General features: G+C 39.8%; 1 protein-coding gene across 1 annotated transcript in view; it reads right to left on the minus strand.

Annotated features, from left to right (window-relative positions):
- Nucleotides 1-10,954, minus strand: part of adcyap1r1b (adenylate cyclase activating polypeptide 1b (pituitary) receptor type I) — a 42,804-nt gene extending 31,850 nt beyond the window's left edge. The window contains exon 1 of the mRNA XM_030728361.1: nucleotides 10,795-10,954. The gene's annotated coding sequence lies outside the window, so the exon portion shown is untranslated. The remainder of the gene's footprint in view (nucleotides 1-10,794) is intronic.
- Between the last annotated feature and the right edge of the window lie 1,140 nt (nucleotides 10,955-12,094).

Genomic DNA, 12,094 nt, shown 5'->3' on the forward strand with positions numbered 1-12,094 from the left:
TGGCCACCCTAATCCTGGGAGCAAGGATGGCTGCAGAGTGCTCAACCTCTGGGGAGGCCCTGGGTGGAGCAACGGTCTCTGGGGATGCAGGCTGTGAACAGTCTCTGGAGGGGCCCCCATATGTGGGCAATAAGTAGGTTCTGGGAAGGCTAGCTCAGGAACACAACTAGCAGTCTCTAAAAGAGCTGGCTTGGGAGCACAGTAAACAGTTCTTGACTGAGGTATTGGGACACACAGACTTCAGTCTTTGATTCAGCAGTGTGAAGTGAAGTGTTGAGTAAGCCGGCTTGGGACCACAAGACACAGACTCAAGATTGTCTAGCTTAGAAAAAGAAAACACTGTTTGAACTAACTGGCTGAGAAACAGAAAATTCAGCTTTATCTTGCTCATATACATTCCAGAGACTGTTTTGTTATCAACAGGCTTAGGAATTCAAAACACTGCTTTATTCACAGTTGGCTCAGGAATATGAGGAACAGTCTTTGACACAGCAACCTCAGAAATATGAAATCCAGTCTTTAACCCTATAACAGGGTAACAGGTCGATGAACCTGTTACCTGCCCTTACTTGCTGTGAACAGCTGGTTAACGCCGAGCGTATCACCGCTGAGCCATCTGATCAAACGCACTTTGAATTATGGTAATTACACAACCGTTCGTCCTATCAGAAAAATTCAAACAGTTTCTGAAAGCTCAGAAAATAGGATTATTGCGTTAATTATTGTTGGAAGTCCACAAAATCCGCCGGCGCGCTCGTGGTAAATAAAGGGTTAAGTGAGCCTGATCTTGAACAGGGGATTCGATAATGAAACTATCCAGCTTAGAAACACAAAACTCATCTCTCTTCTCCTGCTCTGAAGCACAAAAACAAAACAAAACAGAAAAAACTGTTATATTATTCACCAGTTCAAACTCAGATTGTCCAGGTCAGGAGCACAAAGAAGCCTGTACTGGCTGATAAAGAAGACGAATTGCTAAAACAGTTTTTCTCACTGTCTATGGCTAACATATTTCTGGATTCAAATGCCGAGTCCAGTGGGTAACATCACAATAACCACAGCCATCTACAGTCTGTGGTCAATAATAGAAAGCACATAAAAATTGTAGTTGGAAAGGACAGCTAAGGGTTCATATTAGAAGGCTTATTTATAATGCTTCATCTAAAAGTTACAAAGTGATTCACAAAAACAAAACAAATTAAAAATATTTAATAAGAACAAAGGAAAGGAGAAATTTGAATGGTAAATGGTAAATGGTAAATGGACTAGTTCTTATATAGCGCTTTTCTACTCAGTATGAGCACTCAAAGTGCTTATACAAAGCTGAGCAAGTGGGTAGCTTGTTAATTGTTGAACTGTGAATTTGGATGTTTGCCCTCTCAATCCAGATGATTACTGAAAAATTGTTTTAGCAGTGTGATTATCTATCCAAATAATTTGATTTGCAATATTTCCACAACCAGTGCTACAGTGGCAGCTGAAGCAGAAAAACAGGAATCAAGAATTGATAGCTGTGATTAATGAAGAGGGAGATACTGCTGTCCAAGAGCCAGCAGAACTAGCAAAAATAGAAAGCAGTGTTTGATTTTTAAAGTTAGCTCTCTTGCTAGAAATTTATACACATTTTATGCACATAAAATGTGGACAATGGCCAGCAGGGACCCTAGAGAGGTCATGCAGTCATACGTGGTAATGTTGCCATCTGACTGTATCTCTGTATCTAATCTACAGTATTAGCATCCTTTGTCCCACTCACAGTCTTTATATAATACCAGGAGTGAGATTTTGAGTGACAAACGTTTGTGTAAATGAGAACCAAATTAGTCCTACTTAAAAACACCCATATGGTTACCCATGGACACATAAAAAATGAGAATGTGTGTGAGTGTGTGGGTGTTTGCCTGTTAACTCAGCAGCTGCTCAGAATTCTCCTCCCCAAGCTGTAATCATGGCCTAATGAGTCTCAGTGGCTTTCATGTTCAACACTGTCAGCCTGGATGTGTGTAATGTTTGATGCTTCGTCTAAAGAGCACACATGTAATTAAAAAAACACACACACACATATGCACACACGCATATGTACACAGAGGCACATTCACTCTCCAAACTAAACATGCACACAATATGGAGACTCCGGTCTGTACTTTGAATACACACTCATGCAAAGTTTCACCCAAGAGAGGGAGGATGAGCAGAGGAAGGATGGAGAAAGTAAGAAAGAAGCAGGCTGGCAAAAAAGAGCTGCAGTATGAATATGTGGGCGTTTGTGTTGAGAAAAACTATTCTCTTGAGTGAAGAGGAATTGGTTCTCTCCGGGATAAGGAAAAGGAGACGCAAGGATATCTTAATGATCACTCACCTGCAAAACTGTTGCAGTGCCAAGAGAGACACTTTGAAAACTATGTGATGAGATGTATCATTAGAGGGAAAAGAGACAAGGAGAAAACACAGGAAAGAAAAAGTGTGAGCCACCTTTGATTTTAGTTAGCACAGTTTGGTTCCCTCAGGATGTGTTCTGGTCAAGTTTTGACAGCTGTTGTGGCCTGAAGAAAAGGCATGCACTGGCTTATCCCCATCCACTCACTAAGACAACCTCAAACCAAAACTATTCTTCTCTTTCTAAATCTCATCAAAGCAGTGCTCACACAGAAAAAAAAAAAATGAAATCTTCTTTTTGTGTTTTGAGATTCATTATCTAATGTGCTAATCTAACACCGGACTGTCTAATTCCCACTGAATAGCCCAGGAAGTCACTCAAGTCTCTGGATCTATATTTAGCCCAAGGAATTATAGGAGGAATTAATATACACAGACATGACTTAGTCTTCATTATTTTGGAGAGGGAGAGGGAGGTGCATGCATTACAGACAGAGGGAGAGAGAGACAGAGAAAGAGAAGCAGAGACAGAATGAAAATCGGCCTGGTTTCTCATTCCCATGTCCCGCTTTTCCTACAGTTCAGTTGGGAAATGTGCAGTCACAAGACTGAGGTAATGACTCTTTGAAGCAAAAAATAGATTAACAGTTCAAATAACATTAGAACATTCTCAAATGCACAAAAAACTAAGAGTCAGTAAACAGCCAGATCCTCTGTGAGTCCCATAGACTGTATGCTAAAGCTGTTTGTAAAAACCTGGCTGTGCACAGATTATGTTTTTGGGGCTAGAAGTGACATATGTGAACCCAAGTTACACACACACACACACACACACACACACGAACACGAACACGAACACGAACACACCACATCTACCTCATCCAGGATTTTTTTGCATTTAAGAAAATGCTTTTGTGAAAAAATATTATTTTCATATGGCACGTAAATACAATACAAGTGTTTTTTGACAGATGTTTTATGAAGTTAAACTCTAAAATGGAAACCAAGGAGCGGTTCGTTTTAAAGACCTGTTTTTTTTTCTCTTTTGAGTATTTTTTATTGCTCATTAATAAGACAAAGTATTTCCTACTCAAGTAATCGGTGGAATAATCGATAGAATACTCAATTACTAAAATAATCTATATCTGCATCATTGAGTAGTGTACTGAATGAGCTGGTCAAACACAGGACTTTTAGTGACTTGTGTTACTGAGGTTCAAGGCAAACTGTGCTATGACTTTTGTTGGATTTAGGTATCACAAAAATGTAGTTAAATGCATTAAAAAATAATACTTAAAATACACAGATTCCCAAATTTAACCAAATATATACTGTATACAGTATAATACAGCCTTTCTGGCACAAACGTCTGAAGGGAAACGTCACCTATACTGTATGTGTCCACTTCTTGTAATTTGGGTCTCTGCTGTCATGGCCCTGGGTCTTACTGGCAAAGAAGGTGAGCATTTCATTAATCCTGCCTTTCTGCATTCAGCCTCAAATAACACCTGTATATTAATAGGCCTTCATTACCTCAACTAATTCATGAATTTACTGCTAGTCATAATATTAACTTTGCATTCACATACTCCATGTTTTTCTCAAAACAGGAAGTCCCTTTTTACTGGCTTTTGTGTTTGTAAGTTGTAATGTGGTTGCTGTAAATATTTTCAGTGTCTAACAAATAATATTGCTTTCCCTGACTTGTTATCAGTGATGCTGTTACAAAAAAAAAAAAAAAGGCTCCTAACTATTTACTCAGCAAAGGTTATGACCTAATATTCAAATCAATTCAATTTTATTTATGTAACTCCAAATCACAACAGTCATCTCAAGGCACATTATATTGTAAAGTAAAACAATACAATAATTAGAGAAAACCCAAAAGTCAGAATGACCCCCTATGAGCAAGCACTTGGTGACAGTGGGGGTGAGGGGAGGAACACAGGACAAAAGACATGCTGTGGAAGGGTTTGAGTGGGTTAGCTTTGCATTCATGTTATGCTGGAGCAAAAGGAACAGTTAGTCCCTCAGTGGCAAAACTTGTGATGCTTCTTCAAGTCAGAAAAAATGACCCAGAAAGTAAATCAAAAAATTTTGTTTTCCACCTACCAAGCATTCGGCATCACCAAGGCAAAAAGGCAAAGGACAAAAGGCTATTTGTCAATTCCTCTTGGAGATTTAATTTGTAATATGGTATTACAAACTGCTGGTAAACTGCTCAAAGAAGTCCTACCATTAATTAATGCTTCAATCTTAAATGTGATCAATCTAACTCTATTAATAGGTTATGTGCCACAGGCTTTTAAGGTGGCAGTGATCAAACCCTTACTTAAAAAGCCATCACTCGACCAAGCTGCCTTAGGTAATTATATGCCAATCTCCAACTTTTCTTTTCCATCCATCCATCCATTCTCTTCTGCTTAATCTTTTCAGGTTCACAGGGGGACTGGAGCCTATCTCAGCTGTCATAGGGTGGGAGGCAGGGTACACCCTGTACAGGTCTCCAGCCAACACTTTCCTTTTATCTCAAAAATTCTTGAAAGAGTAGTTGTAAAACAGCTGATCATCTGCAGAGGAATCTTTGTAATATTTCATTACAAAGATTAGAGCATGCCATAGGCATTAAGGGTACTGAACTACAGTGGTTTGAATCATATTTATCTAATAGACCCCAACTTATTCACACACTAAGGTTAATTATGGAGTTCCACAGGGTTCTGTGCTAGGACCAATTCTATTTACATTATACATGCTTCCCTTAGGCAGTATTATTAGAAAGCATTGCATCAATTTTCATTGTTATGCAGATGATACTCAGCTTTACCTATCAATGAAGCCAGATGATGCACATCAATTAGTTAAACTGCAGAAATGTCTTAAAGACATTAAGGCCTGGATGACCTCTAATTTCCTGCTTCTAAATTCAGATAAAACTGAAATTCTGGTTCTCGGCCCCACAAATCTTAGAAACATGGTGTCAAACCAGATACTTACTCTGGATGGCATTACTTTGGCCTCCAGTAACACTGTGAGAAATCTTGGAGTCATTTTTGACCAGGATATGTCCTTCAAAGCACATATTAAACAAACATGTAGGACCACATTTTGCATTTGAGCAATATTTCTAAAATTAGAAACATCCTTTCTCAGAGTGATGCTGAAAAGCTAATTCATGCATTTATTACTTCTAGGCTGGACTGTTGTAATTTGTTATTATCAGGCTGTCCTAAAAGCTCCCTGAAAAGCCTTCAGCTGATCCAAAATGCTGCAGCTAGAGTACTGACAGGGACTAGAAAGAGAGAGTAGATTTCTCCCATATTGGCTTCTCTTCATTGGCTCCCTGTTAAATCTAGAATAAAATTAAAAATTCTTCTCCTCACATACAAGGTCTTGAATACTCAGGCCCCATCTTATCTCAAAGACCTTATAGTCCCATACTGTATCACCCAAATAGAGCACTTCACTCTCAGACTGCTGGCTTACTTGTGGTTTCTAGGGTATTTAAGAGTAGAATGGGAGGCAGAGCCTTCAGCTTTCAGGCCCCTCTTCTGAGGAACCAGCTCCCAGCTTGGATTCAGGAGACAGACACCCTCTCTATTTTTAAGATTAGGCTTGATCACGCTTATAGTTAGGGCTGGATCACTTATAATTAATCTTCCACAGCTTGTCTTTTGTCCTGTCTCTTTCCCCTCACCCCCAACCGATCATGGCAGATGACTGCCCCTCCCTCAGCCTGGTTCTACACGAGTAACCCTGAATTGGGTAAGGAGTTAAGAAAAAGATGGGCAAATGTAAGAGAAACTGTGCAGCCCAGATGCCTTTCTGTCCACTGACCCCCATGCTTCCAAACATGCAGTGAGCAGTGACACAACCTCAACAACAACATCAAGTGGCTGAATGGTATTTACAGTTCTCTGTATCACAGTCTGTAGTACAGGTCAAGATCCAGTAACATTAGGGCTTTACTTTCCATGAGAACCTGGGCTCAATAGGGCATTTATATTGCTCAAAAAAGTAAAGGAACACTTTTACATCAGAGTATGGCATCAAGTCAATTAAACTTCTGTGATACTGATCTGTTCAGTTAAGAAGCAGAGGGGATTGTTAATTAGTTTCAGCTGCTTTGGTGTTAATGAAATTAATAACAGGTGAACTTGACGGGCAACAATGAGACAACCACAAAACAGGAATAGTTTTACAGGTGGAGGCCACTGGCGGTTCTTCCTCCTCATCTCTTCTGGTGTTTTTTTCACTAGTTTTACACCTACAGAGGTTGCACAGGTCATCCAGTTCCTCCAGGATGGCACATCAAGCACATGGAGAAGATTCCAGGAGATAGGAGAGCTGGACAGGACCATAGAAAGTCCTTCACCTATCAGTAGGACCAGTATCTGCTACCTTGTGCAAGGAACAGGATGAGCACTGCCAGAGCCCTACAAAATGGAGAACATTATGCTGCCTGTAACACTGATCAGTATGACTGGTTTGGTGGTGGGTCAGTGATGGTCAAAGGAGGCATATCCATGGGGCACGCACAGACCTCTACAGGCTAGACAACGGCTAGGCAACAGCACCCTGACTACCATTAGGCATTGGGATGAAATCCTTGGACCCACTGTCAGACCCTATGCATTGGATCCTGGATTCCTCCTGATACACGACAATGCCCGGCCTCATGTGGCAAATGTGTAGAGGCAGTTCCTGGTGGATGAAGAAATTGCTACCACTGATTGGCCCCCACACTCCCCTGACCTAATTCCAATAGAACATCTCTGGGATGTTATGTTTCGGTCCATCCAACACTACCAGGTTGCACCTCAGACTGTCCAGGAGAAGATCCCCCAGGACACCATCTATCAGGCATACATACAAGCATGTGGGGGCCAAACAAACTACTGACTGCCAGTTTGAGTTGCTGCAATTACATTTCAGCAACGTGCAGCATATTTTTTTCACTTTAATTTCCAGGGTGTCTTTGAATTCAGCCCTATGTAGGTTAATAATTTTAATTTCTAACAAAAGATGTAACATCTGTTTATTCATAACGCATTACCTAATCCATATCCATACAGAGATCCAGCATGAGTTTTTCCAGTTTAGATCTGATGTGTTCCTTTACCTTTTTTTGAGCAGTGAACATATGCAAAACCTGAATGTCCCCTGATTCTTTTACTTTCAGTATTCAGGCTTTTGGGTCATCTGCCTGCTTGCAATTCTCATCCTGCTAAGCACAGGTACATGTATAGATATCTCAGGTTAACTGCAAGGGACACCCCCTCCCAATATTTCTAGCACCCCACCCACCCACCCAAAATAAAAACATGAAAGAATTCCATTGAATACAGCCACTGAATCTTTTGTGATAAACATAATTATCCCTGCATTGCAGAGAGAAACACAGTGCTGTGATCTCAGTTAACAGAAGCATAGTCTCTACACTGGTGCAGTTAATTAACCATGGAAGAGCCAGAAGGAAAACAGAGAAGAGGGATATTTTTTCTCCAAATGTCTAAAGACCAGGTAAGTTGTGAGCCCCAGTTTTTGGAGTTTACAGCTCAAGTGTTGTGGCTAGTTTGCTAACTAATATTAAGATACTACTTCCTGTCCTTGTTTTCAGTCAGCCTCAATAACCTAGCTGAGATGTACAATAGTTACAATAGTTAAAACTGAGAGGTTTATAAATTAATTTATGAACACATGCACATTCATTCAAGCACAGGTAGCAAACAAAAAAGTAGACAGAATAGTAAAGAATGCCTTTACCTGCTTTGACTCTGCAGGGAGAATGTTAAATGAGGAAAGTTAAGAATGAATATTTTTACATTCATTCTAGATGTTAATAAAACATTTTAATACAAACATTAATCCAGAATGCCAAGAAGATTTGTCCCATAATATTTTTTTTCCTTGTGATTGATTGTGATGATATGATGCATATACACCACCTCCTTTATGGAGTCTTGTTTCCGTGTATCATGCATGTTTTGCATTTTAGTACAAACGCAAAGTCTCTGACTCACCATTACATTCTTTATGATTTAGTAGGTTGGCCATCACTGACCACTCTCATAAAACAGTACTGCAAAGCAGTAGTGGGTAACGTTCCAGTTCACCTTTGTACCTTTCTCTGTTATACTTCCAACAGTTACAAGCTACACTCATCCACACAGTTTGCGTTTGGATCTAACAGATATAAGGAAAACATTCTTTTCTTAGTATAAACCATGGACATAAAAAAAATCTGAATTTAAATGTGTCTAAAACTATGGTTGAATTTAAAAGCATATAAGGACACATAATAAAGAAAGTTGTGATTGAGATGTGGATGTTTTAATATTGTGCATCATGTTGTAGATCTTGCATTTTATATTGTTTTTTTGTTTTTTTGAGTGTGTATGGTTGCTACCTTGGCCAGGTCTCCCATTTAAAAGACATTTGATCTCAATGGGACTTCCTAGTTGAATAAAGATTTTTGTATTTTCTTTTAGATAAACAAAACCAGAATGTAGAAAGTTTAGTCTCTGATGCTTGAAATTTCTTAGGGAGGACCCCCAGAACCCTCACTGGATGAGTGACCCTGAATGCGCAAATAAAATCTTCCCCCGTCCTTCAAATCATTTTATAGTGATCTCAACAACCAACTCCCAGCATTATATTTAGTTATATGAAAAACTCTGCTTGTGGGGCCACAATGACAGAATTTAGTGGAAAAGCACATTTGACAGAGGTGATTATTTTAACTACTGGTCAAGTTTCTGAAGTTAAAATGCAGGATTTTATGGAAATTGGCATTCTGTGATGCAAATTACATCCAGAATCCAATTTGTTTGGATGGCGCAGCCATTAAAATGTGCCGTCTTTTCCACTCAGTATAACCATCACATACCATCAACTGCAGATATCGTATGGATGTTTCTTATAACAGTCAGTTTACTGAAAGACTACCAAAGGGAAGTATGCATAGAAAAATTAACATTATTTTCGATTGCATGCAGGCTTTCACATCAGAACTGGATTGTCTCAATATGACTAAATGACACGGCTCATGCGTGATGCTGGGTGTGTTACGAGGCTGCCTTGCTGAGACTAGGCCTGATGCCTAATATCCTCTCCTCACATCCTCACTTTTTCTTCTCTTTTCTCTGCTGATCAGGCCAGTCAACACAACAAGGATAACTGGATCATTTAAATGTCAGCATCACTGAGAGCTAACAGACAGAAAAGCTCACATGCTTACAATCAAAATGTCTTCTCACTTTTCTGCATCTTAGTGAGGTATTATGGGCATGTTTGTCCCCCTTAAGTCAAGCAAATCTAAACAGGATTCTGTGGTTTCTCTGATATGCCGAGCCAAATGACATCTGTAAACTTAAACAAATGAGAACTGCAAGCGTACATGTCCTTTGGGATAAATCAGCCCAGATATTTAAACAATTCTCACAGATGGTCACATGCAACAACAGCTCCTACAGTGTATGTTTTCTTTTTAATCTTTCTTTCTTTTTTCTTTTTTTTTCTTTTTTTTTTAGAGCAGTGCTTATTGCCCCTGTTTGGCCTCAAATCAAGATTTAGGGCGAATCTTATGAATGAAGCTGGCAGCTGAGCATTCTGAGATGTAAACAAATAACTTCCCAGGAACCTTTTAGAATCAATGCAATCAAACCAGAGGGATGCAGGCCTGAATGCACGCAAATACACAATTTCCCCCCCCCCAACACTGAGAAACACAAATACTGAGAGGAAGCACATCTAGATATAGACGGCTGGGACTGAATAGCTTTTTCAGTGCAGCTTTAACCCTCCCAAACCAGCCATGCACACAAAAGGAGAGAAACTGCAGTTATTATTCAGTGACAGCAGGCTGCATTACAAGGTCATATAGCATTTAAGACCTGGATTTCACAAATCTTCATATATGTCTTTAGATATATAAAACAGGATAATATTAACTTCATCTTTGGGTAATTGGATTCTCACCAGCTGGTGTGCATGTAGAACTCATACTCTAATAATACACGTTTGACTGAATGACACAGACGGAAACTGCTATATCCACGAAAACCCATGCAGCATTAACTTTAAGAGCATTTTAAGAATTACTGAAGCAGAAGATTTTAAATAGTCCTCATGTGTATAGACGAATATAAAGACAGTGTGCTATTATTTTGTGCATATGTCCCTTTCTCCTCCAATATCCCTATAGCCTGTGTTTCTGTAATATCATATTCATTGCTCAAGGATGCTCGTGTTCCTTTGCACTAACTGTGCATATTGCGCGCTGCTAACAGAAGGAACCTCCTCGACACATGCCGCAAGATCCCGGCACACTCATTTCCATTCTCCTCCCTTTACACGCACCCTATAATCAGTTGAGATAATGCCGCTGTAAGTCGCGGATTTCCCCCCAGATCTTACCATTTTATCGATTTGCTCCAAATAGAACTCCTGAGCCCTGGCTCCGTCGCGCGCGCCACAGGAGAGAAATCAAGCCTGACTCGTCTGTGAAGGTACAAGTCTCTCCTGTGTCTCCAGGCGATGCAACTTTGATTTGTTGCGGACTAATCTCTTGGAAGAATGCGGGAATTCTGTTTTTTTTTTTGCAGCAAAGATTAAGGAATGAAATGAGGTTTCCTGCGTCGTGCGCGGTGAGGGATCGGTTGTTAAATGTTGATATTTCGAGCAATTACGCCATTTGGCCAAGGGGTTGCTCCCTGCTCGTTTTGTCCTCTACATAAGAATGTGCCACGCATTTCAACTAACTCTCTCTCTATCTCTCTCTCTCTCTCTCTGTCTGTCTCTCTCTCTCTGTCTGTCTGTCTGTCTCTCGCTCTCTCGCGCTCTCTCTCTCTCTCTCTCTCATCCATACAGAAACACTTTCACACATGCGCGCACAGAAGCAGAAATCCAATTTTACATGATGGATGTGAGACGTAAACGGGATATGTTAAATTATCCAGTCTCATCAGATTCAACACAGATGTGGTGCGATGTGTGTGTGTGTGTGTGTGTGTGTGTGTGTGTGTGTGTGTGTAGTAGTCCTGAGGCCATCAGAAAGGGTCGAAAGGGTTCAAACAAAAGAGATCAGAACCACGGACAGCGACCATCATCATTTTAATATAAATATATTAGTGCGGTGCAGGTGAGCAGCTGTGCTAATAAAAGTCACCTACAAATCTGCACATTGTATTATGGATCTCAAAATATCTGGAGGGAAGTATCTCGAAAGCTCAACTTTACCAATATTAACTTTGAGAAATTATCATCGTATGATAAGTGACATCTTGCAGTAAAAACCAGAGCGATGGGAGATCTTACTAATGTGTTGATTGGGTGATTAAGATATTTTATATTAGACATTGTCACTGGCTCCCTCTCTTGCACATAATAGGCCAACTATGCCTCCAATTCCAACACTAGAAAGGTGTATTTACTGGGAGGAGATGCCTTATTACCCTTTTAAACCCCTCTCATACCAATGCAGGCACACTTCTGATATAGATGAAACTCCATGCACATACAGATTAGAGTTTGGTGTGATTATTTCAGAAGGACCACATTAGTTATAAACAGAATTAAAGAGCTTTCATGTCAATTTTACATGTTTGTTGGCACCTTCTGGCTTTATATATGTTTATAAAAAGTGTATCATAATTTGTTGATTTTATTTTTGCTGTTATTAAAGCTAACTATAAAGATGAGATAAAAGAAAAGAAAG

Source organism: Archocentrus centrarchus, chromosome 4, assembly GCF_007364275.1.
Source record: "Archocentrus centrarchus isolate MPI-CPG fArcCen1 chromosome 4, fArcCen1, whole genome shotgun sequence".
NCBI lineage: Eukaryota > Metazoa > Chordata > Actinopteri > Cichliformes > Cichlidae > Archocentrus > Archocentrus centrarchus.